This window comes from Corvus cornix, chromosome 2 (genome assembly GCF_000738735.6).
Source record: "Corvus cornix cornix isolate S_Up_H32 chromosome 2, ASM73873v5, whole genome shotgun sequence".
Lineage (NCBI taxonomy): Eukaryota > Metazoa > Chordata > Aves > Passeriformes > Corvidae > Corvus > Corvus cornix.
The window spans coordinates 24,263,527-24,281,617 of NC_046333.1; the positions used below are offsets into that span (position 1 = coordinate 24,263,527).

General features: G+C 43.3%; 1 protein-coding gene across 4 annotated transcripts in view; it reads right to left on the reverse strand.

The window, feature by feature from the left end:
• Positions 1-5,627, reverse strand: part of TNS3 (tensin 3) — a 219,277-nt gene extending 213,650 nt beyond the window's left edge. For 2 of the 4 annotated variants that reach the window (XM_039548563.1, XM_039548561.1), the window contains exons 1-2: positions 5,504-5,627; positions 4,335-4,510 (exon numbers count right to left, since the gene is read on the reverse strand). The gene's annotated coding sequence lies outside the window, so the exon portion shown is untranslated. The remainder of the gene's footprint in view (positions 1-4,334; positions 4,511-5,503) is intronic. The other 2 variants (XM_039548564.1, XM_039548558.1) reach the window with 1 other exon arrangement.
• Positions 5,628-18,091: the final 12,464 nt, after the last annotated feature.

The following is an 18,091-nucleotide window of genomic DNA, read 5'->3' on the forward strand; positions in this document are numbered from 1 at the left end:
AAAGGGGAATGCATGGAGAAACCCCACAGAGCCGACTAGCAAAAGCTTTGTATACAATCAATCACCTTACAGTACCACAAAATTCAAATAATCCTGTTATTCTGAATCATTTTCTCTCATTGCAGTCTGCAGGTGAGACACAACTGCCTCGGGCAAAAGTCTGGGTACGGAATTTACTCACTAACCAGTGGGAAGGCCCGCATGAGCTTATCGTTTGGGGTCGTGGGTATGCTTGCATTTCCACAGATACTGGGGTACGGTGGCTACCTTCAAAATGTGTTCGCCCTGACCTACGGCACCAGAGGCAGAACAGGCAACCTCCAAATGATGACCAGAACGCCAACCATCCAAATGGCGACCAGAATGTAGATCATCAGCCTAATGACTCTTCTGATGATGACCAGGATGTCAACCATCAGGCAGATGGTCCTTCTACAAGCAGAGACTGGGATGGTCCTTCCACAAGCAGAGACTGAATTTTAAATTTCTTGTTATGGAGTCAGATAGTTAAAGCCTTAAGGACATATTTAGAATTAATAACTGATGTAGATTTCTATTTAGGATTAATAGTAGGGTTGTTATCTTATAAAACAAAAAGGGGGAATTGTAGATACAAAAATGCTGCTAGCAAGGATTTTCTTGTTATTTTCTAAGTCCGTGAGAGACTTTTCTCTCTCACAGAAGAGGTAGCAGGGAATGTAAACAACCAAGCCACCTGCAACCTTGGAAAGTCTTGTTTATGGTATAGTAGAAAAATATTTTGACAATGGATGTTTCAGGATTTTGGCCAATCACCCCCAAGGGGTGGCTGGTCCTTTGTCCAATTAGACTATGAAGAAAAAAGTCTATAAAAGAGTTTGTAAAATAATTAAATAAATCAATCTTGCTGCACAAGTCCTGCCTGCTGGATCTTCTCCTCCTCCTCCTCCCTATGGCTGCAGGACACGGTGATATACCGTAGGAACCAGGCCTGCGGTAATAGGGACACACTTCACGCAACTAAAGCTATCCAAAGTCATTGGGAAATAAGTTAGGACAGACTCAGTGAAAGGTTACAGGTCAAATGTCACATAAGCAGGTAGCAGAATATACACTTTTGTGTCAAAGTAACTGCAAACCTCAGCTTCCTTCTACATAGGAAAGTTACAACCGGGGAACCTCAGGGCAACAGATTATCCACCAAATTTCCCTCTGCATGACTTCAGCCCCCCTCAAGTTAGTACTGCTGCTGGTGTCATGGTACTGAAAGAGCTGAGTGAAGTAGAATACTCTAAATAATTTTTACATAAATGTAGTTCTTCTTACAGTGCCCATCAAAAACACTCATGCACAAAGTAGCATTTTCCCCTGCTCAAGCACAAAGGCAAGAAAAAACTGCTTCAAATACCTTAAAGACAGGATAAAAATACAACCCTTTGTTCAACTGCCCATCAAAATTACATCTGTATGAAATACAGGTCAAAATCCCCAGGTTGAACTCACTGATCTTCTACATGATCTTTTTGCCTCACACATGCATACCAGCACACATCCCCACTATGTCTAGGTTCTGGTGCCACTGTGTTTATGCTTAAATTGATGGCCTTGGACCACTGCGTTCAAGACCACAGTGTGATCCGCATGTCACTGAAATGCCATACTGAATACATGCATGCACTGAAAACCCATGAACTGATATTGCAATAAATCTACAAAGAACCTACTTAAATTTTATGGGGAGCCTTCAAGGACAAAAACCCAAATAGTTTTAATTTTCCTCTAAGTGGTAGCCACAGTTAATACCAGACTTGGCAGGGAGCAGGCATTACATGCCAGTCATGCCCATACAGACATGAAAAAGAGTTTATGTTTGACATTTGCTTTAAAAACATAGTGAAAAGCTTTTGCTCTTTCAAGGCCAGAACTTGAATTAATTTCTGAGAGTCTATTACTTTAAAAAAGTATCCATTGGCTCTGATTGCTTGGATAGCTGACAAAAAAACCCCATTAGGAGCAGGCTCTTCATTAGTGTTGACGGAGAACTGAGAGCAACAGAAAAAAAGATACTGAACAGCTCATTCTCTCTTTGTCCCCCTGTTTTTTATAAATAAGTTTCTTATGACATCAAGCTCTGATTCATCACTGGCAGCTTTTCATTAACAGAAAGGAAACAATATGTAAGATTTCCACATATTGCCATGGTTCACTCTACTTGTTTTGTCCTTGAATGTCACATACACATAATTATCTGCCTGGTGCCCTGGTGGAACAGTCAAACCATATGACAAGTATTGGTAACAGTGAAGATTCATAAGCAGCAGTCTGTTTTCCATCAGTTGTGTTCCACATTCCTGCCAGACATGGAATAGAGGGCTAATGCCTCCACAGTGCTAAATGCATTTGAGGTAGGTTAGAGCTCAGAAGGTAGATGACAATCTTCTCAGGGCAGAACATACCAAAGAGCCAAAGCCAACTAGCTGTGAGAACTGGAATTATCACATTAATACATTGATATTAATTGTCCCACAGTAAATCATGATCAACCTTCATCCCGAAATCCATATGGGAACCAAAAAGATGCATCTTGCTCTATATGTGACAGCTCCTGAAAAAATGACTGACTTCAGTCCATGTGTAATGGCATAATTGCACTTTTAAATATCATGACCTAAGGAAAAGAGCAGCTCTGTGGTATGCTGTACATTCACCATCATTGTGATTTAATGCTTAATGCTGCATTATTTTAAAAAAATACACCACCAGTTTAACCATGTGTTAAAATACATTCTGGGGTTCACAAGTAACTTGAGATATGAATAACAACCAGTGTAAATACATTCATACATGTACTCTCACATATAGGTTATGTGCTGCATTTTGTGAAAACATATGCATTAATTTTTTTCAAAACATAAACTCTTGCTACAGAAACTGCTTATATTCATATACAGGCAGTAAAGGTACAATTAAAATTACTATTAGAACCTAATTGTCCAAGAAGCAACAGAGAAGTCCCAGCTTTGGTGACTTTGAAAGGGATCTAGGACATAAGTACCTTTTCTTAAAGACCACAGGGTTCAAAAGGGGTTTAGAAAACAGAAAGTTATCTCGAGATCACTTTTATATAATCATCTCTCCTTGTATTACCAGCTGGCTGAAGTTGGAATACAGAAAAGTAGGGTCAAGTAAGTATTAGCCCTTCCTCAGAAAGGGGATCCATGACTAGCTGTATTGAGGGTCAATGGGAAGATCCACAGACCAAGTACAGCAGCATGACAAATAAGAGAATTAACAGCAGCATCCTCAGGGAGCAAATCATGCTCAAAGGTGGTCATCACACAGGATTTGGGAATGAACTCCACTTTCAAAAGCCAGTTCAGATATACCAGACAACCACGTCCTGATCATCATGATTTAAGGTGGTCATCCTTGTCATAGCAAACTCCTGAGGACTGAAGGAGTCCTTACAAGAAAATGTACTTTTTAGCTGAGAATAAATAGAAATCTCAAAGACTTTGAGATAAGCTTCACTTTACCCTATCACCATAAAGACTTCTTTGCTTAGTTTTATGTATATGCTAGAAAATGAAACAGGCCAGGAATGAATGAGACTGCCTATTCACTTCAGTTAGCTAATTTTAGTTAGCTCTGGCTTTATCCATTTTTTTCTCCTCAGATTTTAAACAGCTCTGATAAACTACAGTGGCACTTAACTCTCCAAAACATTTCACTTCTACATTATTTGGGATAACTGAAGAAAGGAAGATCCACAAGGAATAGGTATTTTGCTTTAATTGCAAAGGACTTTCAAGAATTTAAAAAAAAAAAAAAAAAAAGCCAGGAATACTTTAGTGCAGAAAGCAGTATTGACTGATAGTTAAAGCACAGATAAAGTGAACTACTAAGGTCTGTTACAGACAGTGCTAGCAAAATCATGTGGTCTATGTACACACACTAGGGGAAAAAGAAGGGCAGAGGGCAAGAAAGCTGGTTTTGTGAGCCTATCTGAGAGGACACGACAAAGCAAAAGGAAATATCAAGTAGGTATTTCTTTGGAAGAAGAGAGAGCATAATGGTAAGTATTGTTGTACTTGGGGAGGAAGGAGAACTTTATAATGACCAGCACCATACATAGGTCACTAGGGGATTAAACACTCATAAATTTAATTCATCTTAAGTAATCTTTAAAATTCATTTTCAGTTTCTAGAGATGTCAAGATCACATGAGCCTGTAAGTGTTTTATTGCATAAGAACAGGCTTAAGAAATTGTTTAATGCTCAAGTGTTTTGTTGAATTAAGAACCCAGTGCTGCTGGATCTAAGTAAACATCCAACTATGGCAGATTCATGATTACCTTTTACATAAGTAGAGCTGAGTGGAGGAGGAAGGGGAATGCTGTGAACATTTTATGTTTTAATGAAAGAAGCCAGGACTGCTCAGGCACCAGCATTACTCAATCAGCAGGAATTCTCTCTGCATTTGGAGGGTCAAGGGATTTGCATCAACCTTAAGGTCAGGAGGAAGGACTAGCTAAAACAAAGGAGAAATAGGAAAAGGAGTCTCATTCCACGTATCATAGAAACTCACATGTTTTGAATAACAATTATGATAATTTATTCATTGGATGATTAAATACTGTGTATCAGTGATCTATCTGCATTCTAAGCCATTGACTCAAAGAAACAGCTTTATAAAATGGTGGGGTGACCAAAACTAACCTCCTTGCTTTTAAGCAGATAGATTTGAAGCAGATTGTATATATATACTTAGGTTTAACACATTCAGTTCTCCCTCACTGTTCCCCAAGACTTTTATTCTATCAGTTTTCTGGATAACCAAAGACTGTCAAAGATTCAGGAAACATCAGTATTTAGACTTTAAAAAAAAATAAAATAGAGAGAACCAATAATGAATCTCTTTTTAGAGTAATACAATTTATTGTACATAAGTAAAGTACTTCAGGACTGTCAACCCATTCTCATTTTTGGACAAAGAAAAAGAGACAAAGCCCCCAAAAAAAGAGCTTTAGATTCATATTAAAATATTAAATAATATTTAATAATAATATTTTAAAATATTAAAAGGTAACCAGGAACATTTCCAAGACTAGGCAGGCGAATATATGGTCTGGCGTGTGCCAGCTGCGGTCCGTGTCAAAGGAAAGCAGCACACTGCTGTCCCAGCTCCGCGGGCTCAGCACCCGTCACCGGAGCAGAGACAACCGCGAGCTTCCGCGTACATGCCCCGGAGCCGAGCGGAGCTCTGGTCTCCGCCGGGCTCAAACTGGGCGCCGGGAAGCTCCCAGTAGGACTTAGGGAGGCGGCTAAGACGCCGCTCCGCAAACCCGCGCTTTGGCTTTCCTCGCCACCGCGGAGATAGGTGGGCGCTGCCGCTGTCACATACAACCCGCGCCGCCCCGAGCGGTGAGGACCGGACCGGAGCGGCCACGGGCGTCCGGCAGGGAGTGGCGGCAGCCTCGGCAGTGCCAAAACCCGCCCCGCCGCCCACTCCGCGCCCGCGTACCTGAATCACTGTCTCGGCCTCTTCTTGCGCCGCGCGGCGACGGGGCAGGGGACGCAGCTTCCTGCCGCGGCATGCCGGGCTGCCCCGGCCGCCCATGGGGCGCTCCCAAGCCACTCCCCGCCTCCACCGCGGCCCCGCGGCGCTGTCCTCTGTCCGCTCCTCCCCAATACCGGCAAGTCATGGACTCTCCGCCCCTGCGCGGCCGGTGCTGGGCTTCCCCGGTCGTTGTGAGTTCCCCTGGCCGTCACCAGCTCGACCGCTCTGCAAGCCTCTTCCCTCTTCGCTTCGCCTTTTGTTACCGGGCTCTAGAGCTGACCACAACGTGCCCCCTCCATGGCGAGGACGACAAATCAGAGAGCCGGTGCGAAAAGCTCTGTCTCTAGCTAGAGAAATTTAGCCTTCTCTACCTTAGTGGGAGGGCTTTTGCATCACTGAGTGGTATGGATTCAATAACAACGAAACTACTAACTTGCAAAACAGTCTGCTTCGGAGGGTGTGCTGCTTTTGTGCAGAAGAAAAGCAAGCTCCCCAGCAGTCTATCACTAAAGTAAGTTGATAGTAGCCGAGTAACTTGAGACCGAAAACCGGGTAAAGTTAACACCAAGAATGACATTGAAAACAGTTTCAGAAGGGGAGAACCTACAGGGATTTCCTGCTTCTTTGTGTAATCCGCCTGCCTCTGTACATTAATTATTTCCATTTCATTTTTAAGAGACTTATTTTCCCTGCCTGCGAAAGGATGCATAATGATAAGAGGCAGAAAGAATAACCATGTGATGGACGCACGGCACTGTAAGCTTAGCAACAGAGACTGTTTCTTTCTTTGCCAAGATTGTTTGCTGCCCTGTGCAATGTAAGTTTGCAGAAATGTGCTATAATTTTACATGTTTTAATTCTTAGATCTCCAGCTTTAAGAAAGGCACAGCTGCTTTAACCACACTGCTGAGAATCTGTAATTCCCACCAGAATCTAAGGCCATAACATTGTTTAACTCTTGCTACTATAAATAAGGGATTGTGGTCAAAACCTTTCAGCTGTCTTCTCTTTGGATTATCGAGTTTCCTCCAGTGCAACAAAGGAAAAGTTATAAAACAGTGCTTCCCTGCCTCTGACGCCTCCTGAGAAGTTCAAGACACATTTATTTGCCTGTCATGCTGTAAAATACACCTGAACGGCAGAGAGTTCATCACCTATTTCCAAATATTTGAATTTCAGTGTTCAAGCAGAGGCATTTAAAAATAGATTTAGAGGAACTGGATTAACCAGTTTTGTTTTTTCTCAAGTAACACAAGAAATGAGAAATAATTTCTGAACATTTGTGTGAGATAGCATCTGGCATGTTACGATTTAGGTCAAAAACTGTCATTTTTACAGAAAAAAAAAAAAAGGAAAATTAAATAAATGGGGTTTAACACTACTATTATTTATTTGTACCATTTGGATGTCCTGAGTAGTTGGCTGCCATTATGCCAGGTACTCAACTTCAAGAGACTGAAGTTATTTTTCTTCATAAAATGAGTTGATCTTGTGCATGAAGAAGTTCAGGTATACATTGAGTAGAATACAAGTGATCGTTTCTGGACTTCCAAGTTAATTTCACTGCATAAATCTCCCTGTGCTTTTCCCCCTGCCCTCCATTGCCTGAATTCTCTGTCCAAAGAGTCTGAATGCACAAGTGAGTTATTTCTGTAGGGCAAGAAATAGATTAAGGGAAAAAGGGTTCTTGTATAGGAAAAGCTAGTGTTAGATAGCTTAAAGTTCTGATGTTGTCTTGTAAACTTTTCCTTGAGAAATTACAAATTATGACTAATGAGCTGTATTTGAAATATCCCAAACTGACTGGAGTCATGATATGTAATTATGTATATTAAGGTGACTTCTATGAGCTAGTCAAAAGCAACATTGCCAACTGACACTGTACTGGCTCATCCACTTTAAGGGGAGTTCATCTGGTCCTTGTTGGCTGATGCACAAATAAAAGGCAGGAGGAGGAGAGAACTTAAGTCAGTATTTTTACCAAAGTAACAACATAGGATGGTTATTGACATGTTTGAAATATCTGAAATGGAATAGTATCAATGTGGAAATGTGAACACCTTCTGAAAGACTTTTCACAATCCTACCTCAACGGGTTGATCATTTCCATTGCTTTAGTGCTTTGACTCTACTTTTAATTACTGTCATCTTCTAAATATGATTTGGTATATACAAAAGGGTTTGCAAAGCTTAACTAAACAAGCCAATGTTTCATGTGGCTCTGCTGCTTGTCCTGGTATTTAAAAAACAAAAAGCCAGTATTTGTTTTCTCAAAACCAAAGTATAATCAAAAATTAAAAGAGGACATAGGGTCATACTACTGGTAAATAACTAAGGTTAGAACTTTCTTTAATGTGTTACCCCTTTGTGTATCAATTCTTAAAATGTAGATGGGCAGCTTGTCAGCTATGCAAGAATATTTGTTTTGTTCATAATTAGACTGGAATTTTATCTGTGAGTTCCAGAAGGTGGAGATCCCATCCTATCCTTGACAAGTCAAACATTCTCAACTTCCATTGCTAATTCAGGGAACTCATTACAACAAACCTGATCTAGTGCAGTACCTGCAATGAAGAGTATGATTTTTAAGAAAGTTTTTATTTATAGGAGGGTCAGACAAGCATTGACCCATCACTATATAAGCAAGCCGGAATGGAAGATTTTACTTAAATATTCAGTCCTGTCCTGTCCCGTCCCACACCCCCGCCTGCCCCCCTCCCCCCCCCCCATTGTTTGCCTTTAGTAACGATGGGTTTTAGTCTTGTCATAAGCAAAACCAGAGGGAGGCTGGGGAGGACCAAGGAGTGTGGGGAAAGAAGTAACAAAAAAATGCATAGATGTGTAATTATTTGAAATTACAACATAGATCACTTCTAGAGGCTAATGACCTGTCTTGGTTTAAGACAATTCCAGAGGTGGACAATCTAAAATGAGTTACCTCCCCTTCTAGTTTTAACCATTCCTTTCCCACCAGTAAGGAGAAACAAATATGAGTAGATAAAAGTGAAAAAACAGCCGTTTACTAAGAAGCTAAACAGCAACAGGCAAAACATAACAGTAAATAATCACTAGATACAAAATTAGTAAATCTCAGAAACTCTCCCGGAACAAAGAGAAACAAAATTGAGAAGCACCCCTCTTCCGCAGGATGGCGTCCACCACGGGCAACCATGTGTGGGAAGACAAAGGGAAAATGGCTGACAAACCTTCCCCCGAAGACAGTGCTCTCTGCGGATGACTGTGTGGTCCAGGAGACAAAAGGGAAATGGTAGATAAACCCTGATTGGCTCCACCTTCCCTCGGAACAAAAAACAAAAAAAAACAACAACAAACAAAACAAAAAGGGCAGGAAGGAGCGTACAAAGCCTTTTTAGTGGCAGATAGGAATTGCCAGAGTGTGTGGGTTCAGTGTTGCCACTCGCTACCACTTCCTGATATCTGCTGGACTCCGCCAGTGTTGGAGCTGCTGCCTCGGGCCCCCGCTCCAATGGAAGGGGAGGCAGGGGGAACCTAAGCACCAGTACGCTGTGGCTCGATCCCGCGCACTGACTCAGTCTTCACACTGCCGACAGGTGTTGCAAAACTCACTCTTGTTATAAACATATATTGTAATGTTGGCTTCTCACAAGTATTAAGGTAGATATTATATAATGTTAGAAATGCTTTTGCTGTGTGGATGTAGTTTTCTTTCTTTATAGCAAGAATATTAGCACGTGTGAGCAAGTAAGATAACCTCCAAGTGAACAGAGGATGAGGCCCGAGAAGCTGCTAATCAACACTTTGTCCGGGGAGGGGCCAGGGGGGCCCAGAGCTGCTATCACCGCTCTGCCCGGGGGGCCAAAAAGGCCCAAAGCTGCAATCAGCCCTGACTGTCTGGAGAATTGAGAGGTCCACTCTACTACCAACTCTCACCTAGTGAGCCCAAGCCCAAGAATCAAAAGAAATAAAACCGCAAGGCAGAAGAATACGCATGCTCTAAAAAGGCAGAATCAAGGAGTGGCCATGCAGAACAGCTCCTGGAAAAGTTTGAATATGCATAAAGAACAGACAGTAAAAATGGTATAAAAAGGACTAACTTTGAGCATCAGGTGTGCTCTTGGCAGAGCGCCAAGGCACCCGGCCGTTACCTCTTTGCTTTATTTTATGTGTCTCTTACTGTCTTTATATTGAACCCTTTAAATTCTCACAGGAGAGTGAACCTCGTTTTTCACCCTCTGAAACAGTTTCTGATTGCAAAATGCAGCTTCTCAAGTTGCTATTGTTGCAAGCCAATGTTGGAAACAACCGCCTCCGAAGGCCAGGGAAAAACAAAAAAATGAAAGCAGAACCTCTGCCTTGAGCAAAAGCCACAAGGCAAAAAATATCTGCTTGGGCAGCTCCGACTTTTTAAAGGGACCCTGGCAATCCCCTGGCCCTTGCAGTTCTGTTTCCAGCCACGGTGCTGGGTCTTAAAGAGACAGGAGCAATTTGGGGCACATATGTATGTTGAATACAGTAATATTTTGGGTTACCCAGAGCATGACCACAAACAGAGGCAAAGGTATATTAGCATCAAGTCTGCCATTAGCTTTCCAGGAAATGTACCAGTGTGAAGTCATTATTGAAATGATAGCCAGTTATTTGGTGGGAGAGAAATTAGTCAGGCAAGAAGGTCATTTTCCTTGTGGTGCCATTATTTTTACCGAGCAGAAGAAAAATAATTTTGATTTCATGACACTGCATGTGTATTTGAACATCTTCAGAGAAAGATACACAGAAGTTATTTGACATTCTTTCAAAGCTCCAGGAATTTTTAGCATTGTTGCAGAGGGAACAGGACCAGCCCCTAAATTTTGCACATATTGTCCAGGTTCTATTTGTTAGCCTTCTGTTCCTCAAATACTTAGCTTCAGTCTGTTTGAAAGTTTTGGTTTTCCAACATACGACTGCCAGAAGACTCCCAGTAGCCTTAGCAGTATATGTTAACAGGCTATTTTTTATTATTCAGATTATCTGGACATAACAAAAATTATGTTTTTAGTAGAAAAATGACAGTCAGTTATACTTGGACTGACAAAATTAAGTCTTAAATGAGATCGATCAATCTGCACTAGTGTTCTGGTTTTGTCTGGGATAGAGTTGGTTTTTTTCTTAGTAGCTGTTACAGTGCTGTGTTTTGAATTTAGTATGAGAATAATGTTGATAACTCAGCGCTGTGTTAGTTGTTGTTCTGTAGTGCTTGCCCTGAGCCAAGGACTTTTCAGTGTCTCATGCTCTGTCAGTGAGCAGGCACACAAGTAGCTGTGAGGTAGTACAACCAGGACCAGAATGGCCAAAGGAATATCCCAGACCACAGAATGTCATGTTCAGTATATAAACTGGGAGGAGTTGGCCAGTATGGGTTGATTGCTGCTTGGGTACTGACTGGGCATCAGTCAGCATATGGTGAGCAATAGTATGGTACATCACTTGGGGTAGGTTTTGGTTTTACTCCTCTCTTATTGCTATCTCCCTTTTCATTACAATTAATACTAGTAGCAGTAGTAGTATATTTTACTTTATTTCTATTATTAAATCCTTCTTCACTCAATAGACAAGTTTCACCTTTTTCTGATTTTCCTCCCCCATCCTTCTGGGGCAGAGAAGAGAGAATGATTGACTAGTTGCATGGTACTTAGCTGCTGGATGGGTGTCTTGGGGTGATTTATGATGATAGTTTATTTTATGATCTTCCACTTTATGCCCAAAAACAGTTGCTGTATTGTTGGGGTCTCCTCCCCGTGCCATGTAGCCCTGAGAGAGGGGCCCTGAGGGGAGGCACGGGGTTTCCCTGCCCCTGCTCAGCCTCATTCCCCATTGGTTGGTTTGTGTTCCCCTGCGCGGGCAAGGACCCTCGGGTCCCGTGACTGGAACAGTTCCTCGGCAGAGCCCTGGCCATGCAGCTGGAGAAATAAACATCTCTGAAACAGCTATCAAGAATCTGCCTGTCCTATATATTTCCTTTCCACGGGACTCCTGGTTTGATACATGCATGTTGCCGTATCCCCACTGCAACATAATGGTGGAGAGTGCCGGCAGAGGTGCCTTGCTGGATGCGCCCGGCCCCCTCGGGAGCGCGCGCCTTATCGCGGACCCCATCCCTGTCCTGGGGTCCCCGGCCACCGGCCGCGAGTGAGGGAGCGACGCCGCAGGCACCGCGGGTGCCGTGGGCCACGAGCAGCCAGGAACCGGGCATCGGCGTGGCAGCCCGCTCTGAGCACACGGCTCGGAGAGCCCTGCGGAGGGAGAAGCGGCGGTTTCCACAGCGACACGAGAAGCGCGCAGCGCAGCGCCGAGCCGGAACGGGGCCCTCTCAACAGCAGTGTTGGCCACGCAGTGCAACACGGGGCGCGCAGAGCCCAGACACACGCCGGAGCTGCGCCCCTCAGAGCGCGGAGCAGCCGCAACGCGGGGGCCCGGCCGAGACGTCGGAGTGGCGAGGCGGCGGCCACACGGGACCAGCAGCCACGACAAACACGCAAGCACGTGATAGGAGAGTTGTAGCACGAAAGTCACAGGAACTGTGAAATGGTACAATGTAAAAAACAACTATGGATTTATAACACGAGATGATACAGGGGAAGATTTATTCATCCATAGAACTGCCATTAAAAGGAATAATCCTAAAAATTACCTGCAAAGTGTAGGAGATGGGGAAGTTGTACAATTTGATATAGTGCAAGGAAAGAAGGGCTTACAAGCAGCAAATGTTACTGGGCCTAGAGGTATTCCCATCAAAGGCAGCCGTTATGCACAAAATTATAAACAATATCCATCCCAGCAATTTCCCTACCCACAGCCTACTTCCCTCTTTTACCCTATACCCAATATGAACCTTTTCCTAAGTTTACCCTATCCCCAGTTTATTCCTAACCCGTTTTTCACCCCATGGCTTCCCTATACAATTCCATTTCCCTACAATTCCTCTCCGATGCCGAGGGGGGGATGAAAAGGGGGAGGGAAGAAATTAAACCCTCTCCTGCCTCAGTTTCCCCACAAAGCATGCCCGGAGAGTTCTGTCTCCCTTCTGTCAGCCCTAAGATGTTCCACAGAATCTGTTTGGACATTTAAAGACTCAGGAGGGGGGCTTGTTTTGTTTTGAAACTGTTCTTGTTATGTTTATCCAGTTGTTTTCATTCTCCTTTTATTAAAATAAAACGTGAGTGTTGGGGTCCCTCCCCTGCCGTGTAGCCCTGGGAGAGGGGCCCTGAGGGCACAGACACGGGGTTTCCCTGCCCCTGCTCAGCCTCGTTCCCATTGGTTGGTTTGTGTTCCCTGCGCGGGCAGAAGGACCCTTGGTCCGTGACTGGAACAGTTCCTGGGCAGAGCTCCGGCCATGCGGCTGGAAAATAAACATCTCTGAAACATCTAGCAAGAATCTGTCTGTCCTATATATTTCCTTTCCACAGGACTCTTGGTTTGATATATGCGTGTTGCAGTATCCCCACTGCAACACTGTATCTTTAAGGTGTGGCCAGGGGAGGGGGGAAGTTTGGGCTCTTTGGTGGGCTTTTTCAAAGCCTCACTCCCCAGGCATCTGGGGTGACATGCGGTCTGTTTTTTCTTGGTTTTTGTTAGCCCAAGCAAGAACTTTTTTCTCTGCCCTGTCCTTGGAGAAGCTGCAGCAGCAATCCTTCAGCAACCTTTTGAGGTGAACTGGACAGTTTGTTAGTCCAAGACCAGAGAAATGGGGGCTGCAGAAGAGGGGTCACTCAGGATCAGTGGGAGAGGTGCCACTCCATTTTGGCCCCAAACCTTGGGAAAGCTGAGCCAGGGAGAGAAAGCACACCAAGAGGCTCCAGCCCAGCTGCTTCATCTGCTGTGCAGAGGAGGTCAACACCAGAGAGTCACCAGATTTTTATCTGTTGCCCAAACTGCTGCATGAAGCTCCTGTTTGGGCTTGGTTTTTTCTCCCTGAGAAAGACCCCAATGCCATCTTGTACTGCATGTTGCAAGCCAGTATTTTCCATGGGATTTTAGGGTTTTGTTCTGGGGGAGGGGGGGCAGGGGAGGAGGGCAAGGTCTCACAGTTGAATATCGAGCATTTATTTACTTTTTTTTCTTGTCTTGTGGGCATTGGGGGTTTTTTTCTTCACTTTCATCCATTAGTATTCATTTCCTATTGGTGTAAAGGGATCGTTGGAACCCTTTTAGAGGAGATGACTCATTCCAGAGTGTCTTATAAATTTGTCCCTAAACTGAGACACTGGGGTTAAACCATGAAAGTCAGTTTTGAACAGAGCTCAATCAACAGTGTTTTGTGAGAGTAATAGTACATTGCATTTCATGCATAGTGCTTTAAATGGCACAATTGAAGAGCCAAGCAAAAACAGGAAGGAATATGCTCTTCTATAACACTTCACATTTTTCAGTCTGCACAACCAGTACTGCTTTTGGTAAGGAGTTTAGAGGTAACATCCAGTTCTAAAGACCAAAGAAACTGAAGTACTGTCTTCCGGGGGAGGTGAAATAGTACCTCAGCTGTGCAGTGCAGTACCTAGACTCTCTGACACTGGTGTGACACACTGATGTCAGTCACAAGCTGTGAGTCTGATACCTACACAAAAGTAGCAGTGCTGTTAGTAACTTCTACAAAACATTTTTTTCCTGAGGAGGAATATGAGCATGCAGAGTTGAGGGGAAAATAGGTTTATCAGGTTTAATATTTCCAGAGTGAATTCCAGACACAGCATAACAATCAATCAATAAATGCTAAAATCACAGAACCACAGAGTGATTGAGATTGAAAGGGAGCTCTGGAGGCCATCTGGTCCAACCTCTCCCATCAAGCAGGACTGCCTAGCATCAATTGCCCAGGATCACGTCCAGAAAGAGTATCTCCAAGGATGGAGAGTCCATCACCTCTCTGGGTAATCTGTGACAGTTCTTGGTCACCTTCCCAGTAAAACAGTGCTTCCTGATGTTCAGAGGGAACCTCCTGTGTTTCACTTTCTGCCATTGCCTCTGGCCCTATCAGTAGGCACCTCTGAAAAGAGCCTAGCTCTGTTGTCTTTGCAGTCACCCTTCAGGTATTTTTATATATTGATGAGATCCTTCCTGAGCCTTTCTTCTCCAGACTTCATAGTCCCAGCTCTCTCAGCCTTTCATCATGGGAAGTATGCTTTAGTCCCTTAATCATCTTAGAGGCCCTTTGCTGGACTCTTTCAAGTAGCTCCACAGTTCCCCTGTAACAGGCAGCCCAGAACTAGATCAGGCATTTCAGGTGTGACATCACCAGTGCTGGATAGAGGAGAAGGAGCACCTCTCTCAGCCTTCTGACAATACTTTGATTAATGCAAACCAGGATACTGGTAGCCTTCTTTGCCACAAGGTGCACATCATTGGCTCATGTCCAACTTGATGTTCATCAGGACTCCCAGGTCCTTTTCTGACAAGTTGCTTTCCAGCAGGGTGGCCCCCAGCATACAGTGATGTGTGGAACTGTTCCTCACCAGTTGCAGGACTTTGTACTTCTCCTTACTGAACTTCACAAGGTTTCTGTCTGTCCATTTCTTCAGCCTGTCAAGGTTGTGCTGGATGGCAGCATTCCCCTCTGGCCCAATAGCCATTCCTCCCAACTTTGTATCATGAGTAAAATCACTCTGCCCCATAGTGAAGATCACTGTCATTAAACAGGATTCACCTGGTATTGACTTTTGGTATTGACACTGCTATTTTTCAGCCTCCAACTAGACTTGGCATTGTTCATCATCACCCTCAGGGCCTGGCCATTCAGCCAGTTTTCAATCCATCTCCCCGTCCAGCCCCTACAGCACCTGCCTGAGGGTCTATGAGGTTGTTACATGAGACAGTGTCAGAGACCTTACTGAGGCCTGGCAGACAGTAGCTACTGCTCTCTCCTCATTTACCAGACACATCAGTTCATTGTAGAATGTTATCAGGTTGAGGAAGCACAACTTCCCTGTAGTGAAACATGCTGACTACTGCTGAGGAGTTTCTTGTCCTTCATGTGCCTTGAAATGGTTGCCAGGATGAAAATGTTTTCCAGTATCACTTTCCTAAGGATCAAAGTGAGGCTAACTGGCCCGTAGTTCCCCGGCTCCTCCTTCTTGCCTGTCTTGAAGATAGGTATGACATTTTCTCTCCTAAAGTCTTTGGGCACTTCTCCCAGATTCTGTAATCGAGAAAAGATAATTGAGAGTACCTTGCAATGATGTCTGACAGCTACATTAGCACTTGTGGGTGTTTTCTATCAGGGCCCATGTATTTATCTCAACAGAAGTTACTATACATTATACTCATTTTCTGTGGTACCAGCAACACTTTATACCAATACAAGTAAAGAGTTCTGAAATGGTGGGGCTGATACCCTGGCTAGCCTAATTAGTTCTAAATCTGAATACAGCATAAGTATGAGGGAGGTGAAATAAAATAAGCCTGAATCCCATCTTGATCTATATGGGTGAAGTGCATATTTGTGCTATTTTTGGCTGGGGTAGAGTTAATTTGTTCATAGTAGCTAGTACGGGACTGTTTTGGATGTGTGTTGAAAGCAGGGTTGATAATGGAGAGATGTTTTTGTCATTGCTGAGCAGCGCTTGCACAGCATCAAGGCATTTTCTGCCTCAGCAGTGAGTGGGCTGGGAAAGCACCAGAAGCTGGGAGAGGACATAGCTGAGATAGCTGACCTAAATTGACCAAAGGGATATTTAATGCCATATGATGTCATGCTCAGCATATAAAGCTGGGGGAAGAAGAAAGGCAGAATGGTCAGTGTGATGGTGTTTGTCTTCCTAAGTAACCATTAGGTGTGATGGAGCCCAGCTGGCCTAGAGATGGCTGAACACCTGCCTGTCTGTGTGTAGCAGTGAATGAATTCCTTGTTTTGCTTTGCTTGTGCACATGGCTTTTCCTTTTCCCATTAAACTGTCTTTATCTCAATCCACACCCATGAGTTTTCTCACTTTTAGTTTTCCAATTCTCTCCCCCATTCTACTTGTGGGGGAGTGAGAAGTGGCTGTGTGCTGCTTAGTTGAAGGCTGGGGCTAAACCATGACATCAGAGCCAGAAATGGAAAGTTCCCTACAATAAGTATGGCCTTTACACTGTCAAAATTCCTTTAATTCCTCTGTTTCTCTAACAAGTATCATTATTATTGAGATACTTTAAAAAAGTGTTCTGAATTTTGTTTCAAGAAAACCTGTGTGAAAGTAATTCCCATCAAGAATTAAGAACTGAATCTCCATGACCCTCTTATCCTAGATGTGTAACTACACTGGCTCACAATCTGAGACCAGCATACACAAATAAACTAACTCATGTGGATTGTTTTGGAGAAAGAACTGAACAAAATTCACATATCAAAAACTGAACAAAGTTCACATATCAAAAATCCTACTCTGGCCATTCTCTTATCTCTATCCACTACCTCTGTTAACCTCTCCTTTTGATACCCTCACGATAAAGCCTAACCAAACAAATTTCCCCTCAAAGAGGCCAATGATAAAAGGCTTCAGAAAAGATGTCATTTAGCTCTGCTATTCAGCTGCAGGAACACCCAATTTCCTGCTCTGCCATCCAGTTATGGGGAAAACATTGCTCTTTCACCCCAAGACAAAAATGTGGGAGGTCGAGAAAGGACAGACAGATGTGGCAGATTTAACAGCTTCACTATGTCTGGGAAATCTAATGAAAAGACATGTGTTTTATAACCCTAGTATATGTGCCTAAAAAGATTAGAAATAAAAGGGGTTAGGCTAAACCATTGAAATTGCTCCCATATATTTATGTCCTTAACTCTCCCACCGCAAATAAAACCTCACCCTGTAAGTAAATAAGCTAAGAGCATCATCTTTTGTCAAAAGCCACCACAGTTGAAAGAGAAAGGCAAACCTCTGCATAAATGCAGATCTGAATGAGAATTGTTCTGATTTTGTGTTGGTTCTTAAATTAGCTTAGCTATTGATGAAAAATAGGAACATGTACTTAAAACTCACTTTGTTACAGTGATGAAGACACTAGCCAAAACTCTGGTAGTACCTTGTAAAGAAAAAGAAGTTTAAAAAAAACCCCAAACATGCTATATGACTCTGCTGGATTTCCAAACACACAGCCATACAACAGACAGTTAATGCCTGCAAAATTCCACTTTTTTTTTAATGCTCTCTGGGGCCAATTTAGTATTTTCCAGATCCATCCCTCCCCCATCTCTGCTTGCTAAAAAATAGCAGTGAAATACCAGGACATGGTCCTCAGCTGCAGTAATGTTTTCATTTGTCCAGCATCTGAGCTTTTGAACTGTTCAACATCCCTTCTACCCCAGCCTTGTGATGCTTTGGTCATTCCAGGAGCAGGCAGGTGACTTGAGCTTGACCTCTGCCAGCTTCTGTTACTCACAACCAAACTTGTCTCTAAAGGGTGCCTTCAGTAAAAAATCAGAACAACAACACATGCAAAGAGTAGCTTTGCAGAACTGAGGACAGTTTATACAAGCTGCTTCTTCCAAGTATCCAATAAACTTTCCCCTTGCAAGGCTGTCTCCCCACTCTTAAATATATTATCAAAACTTTCTTC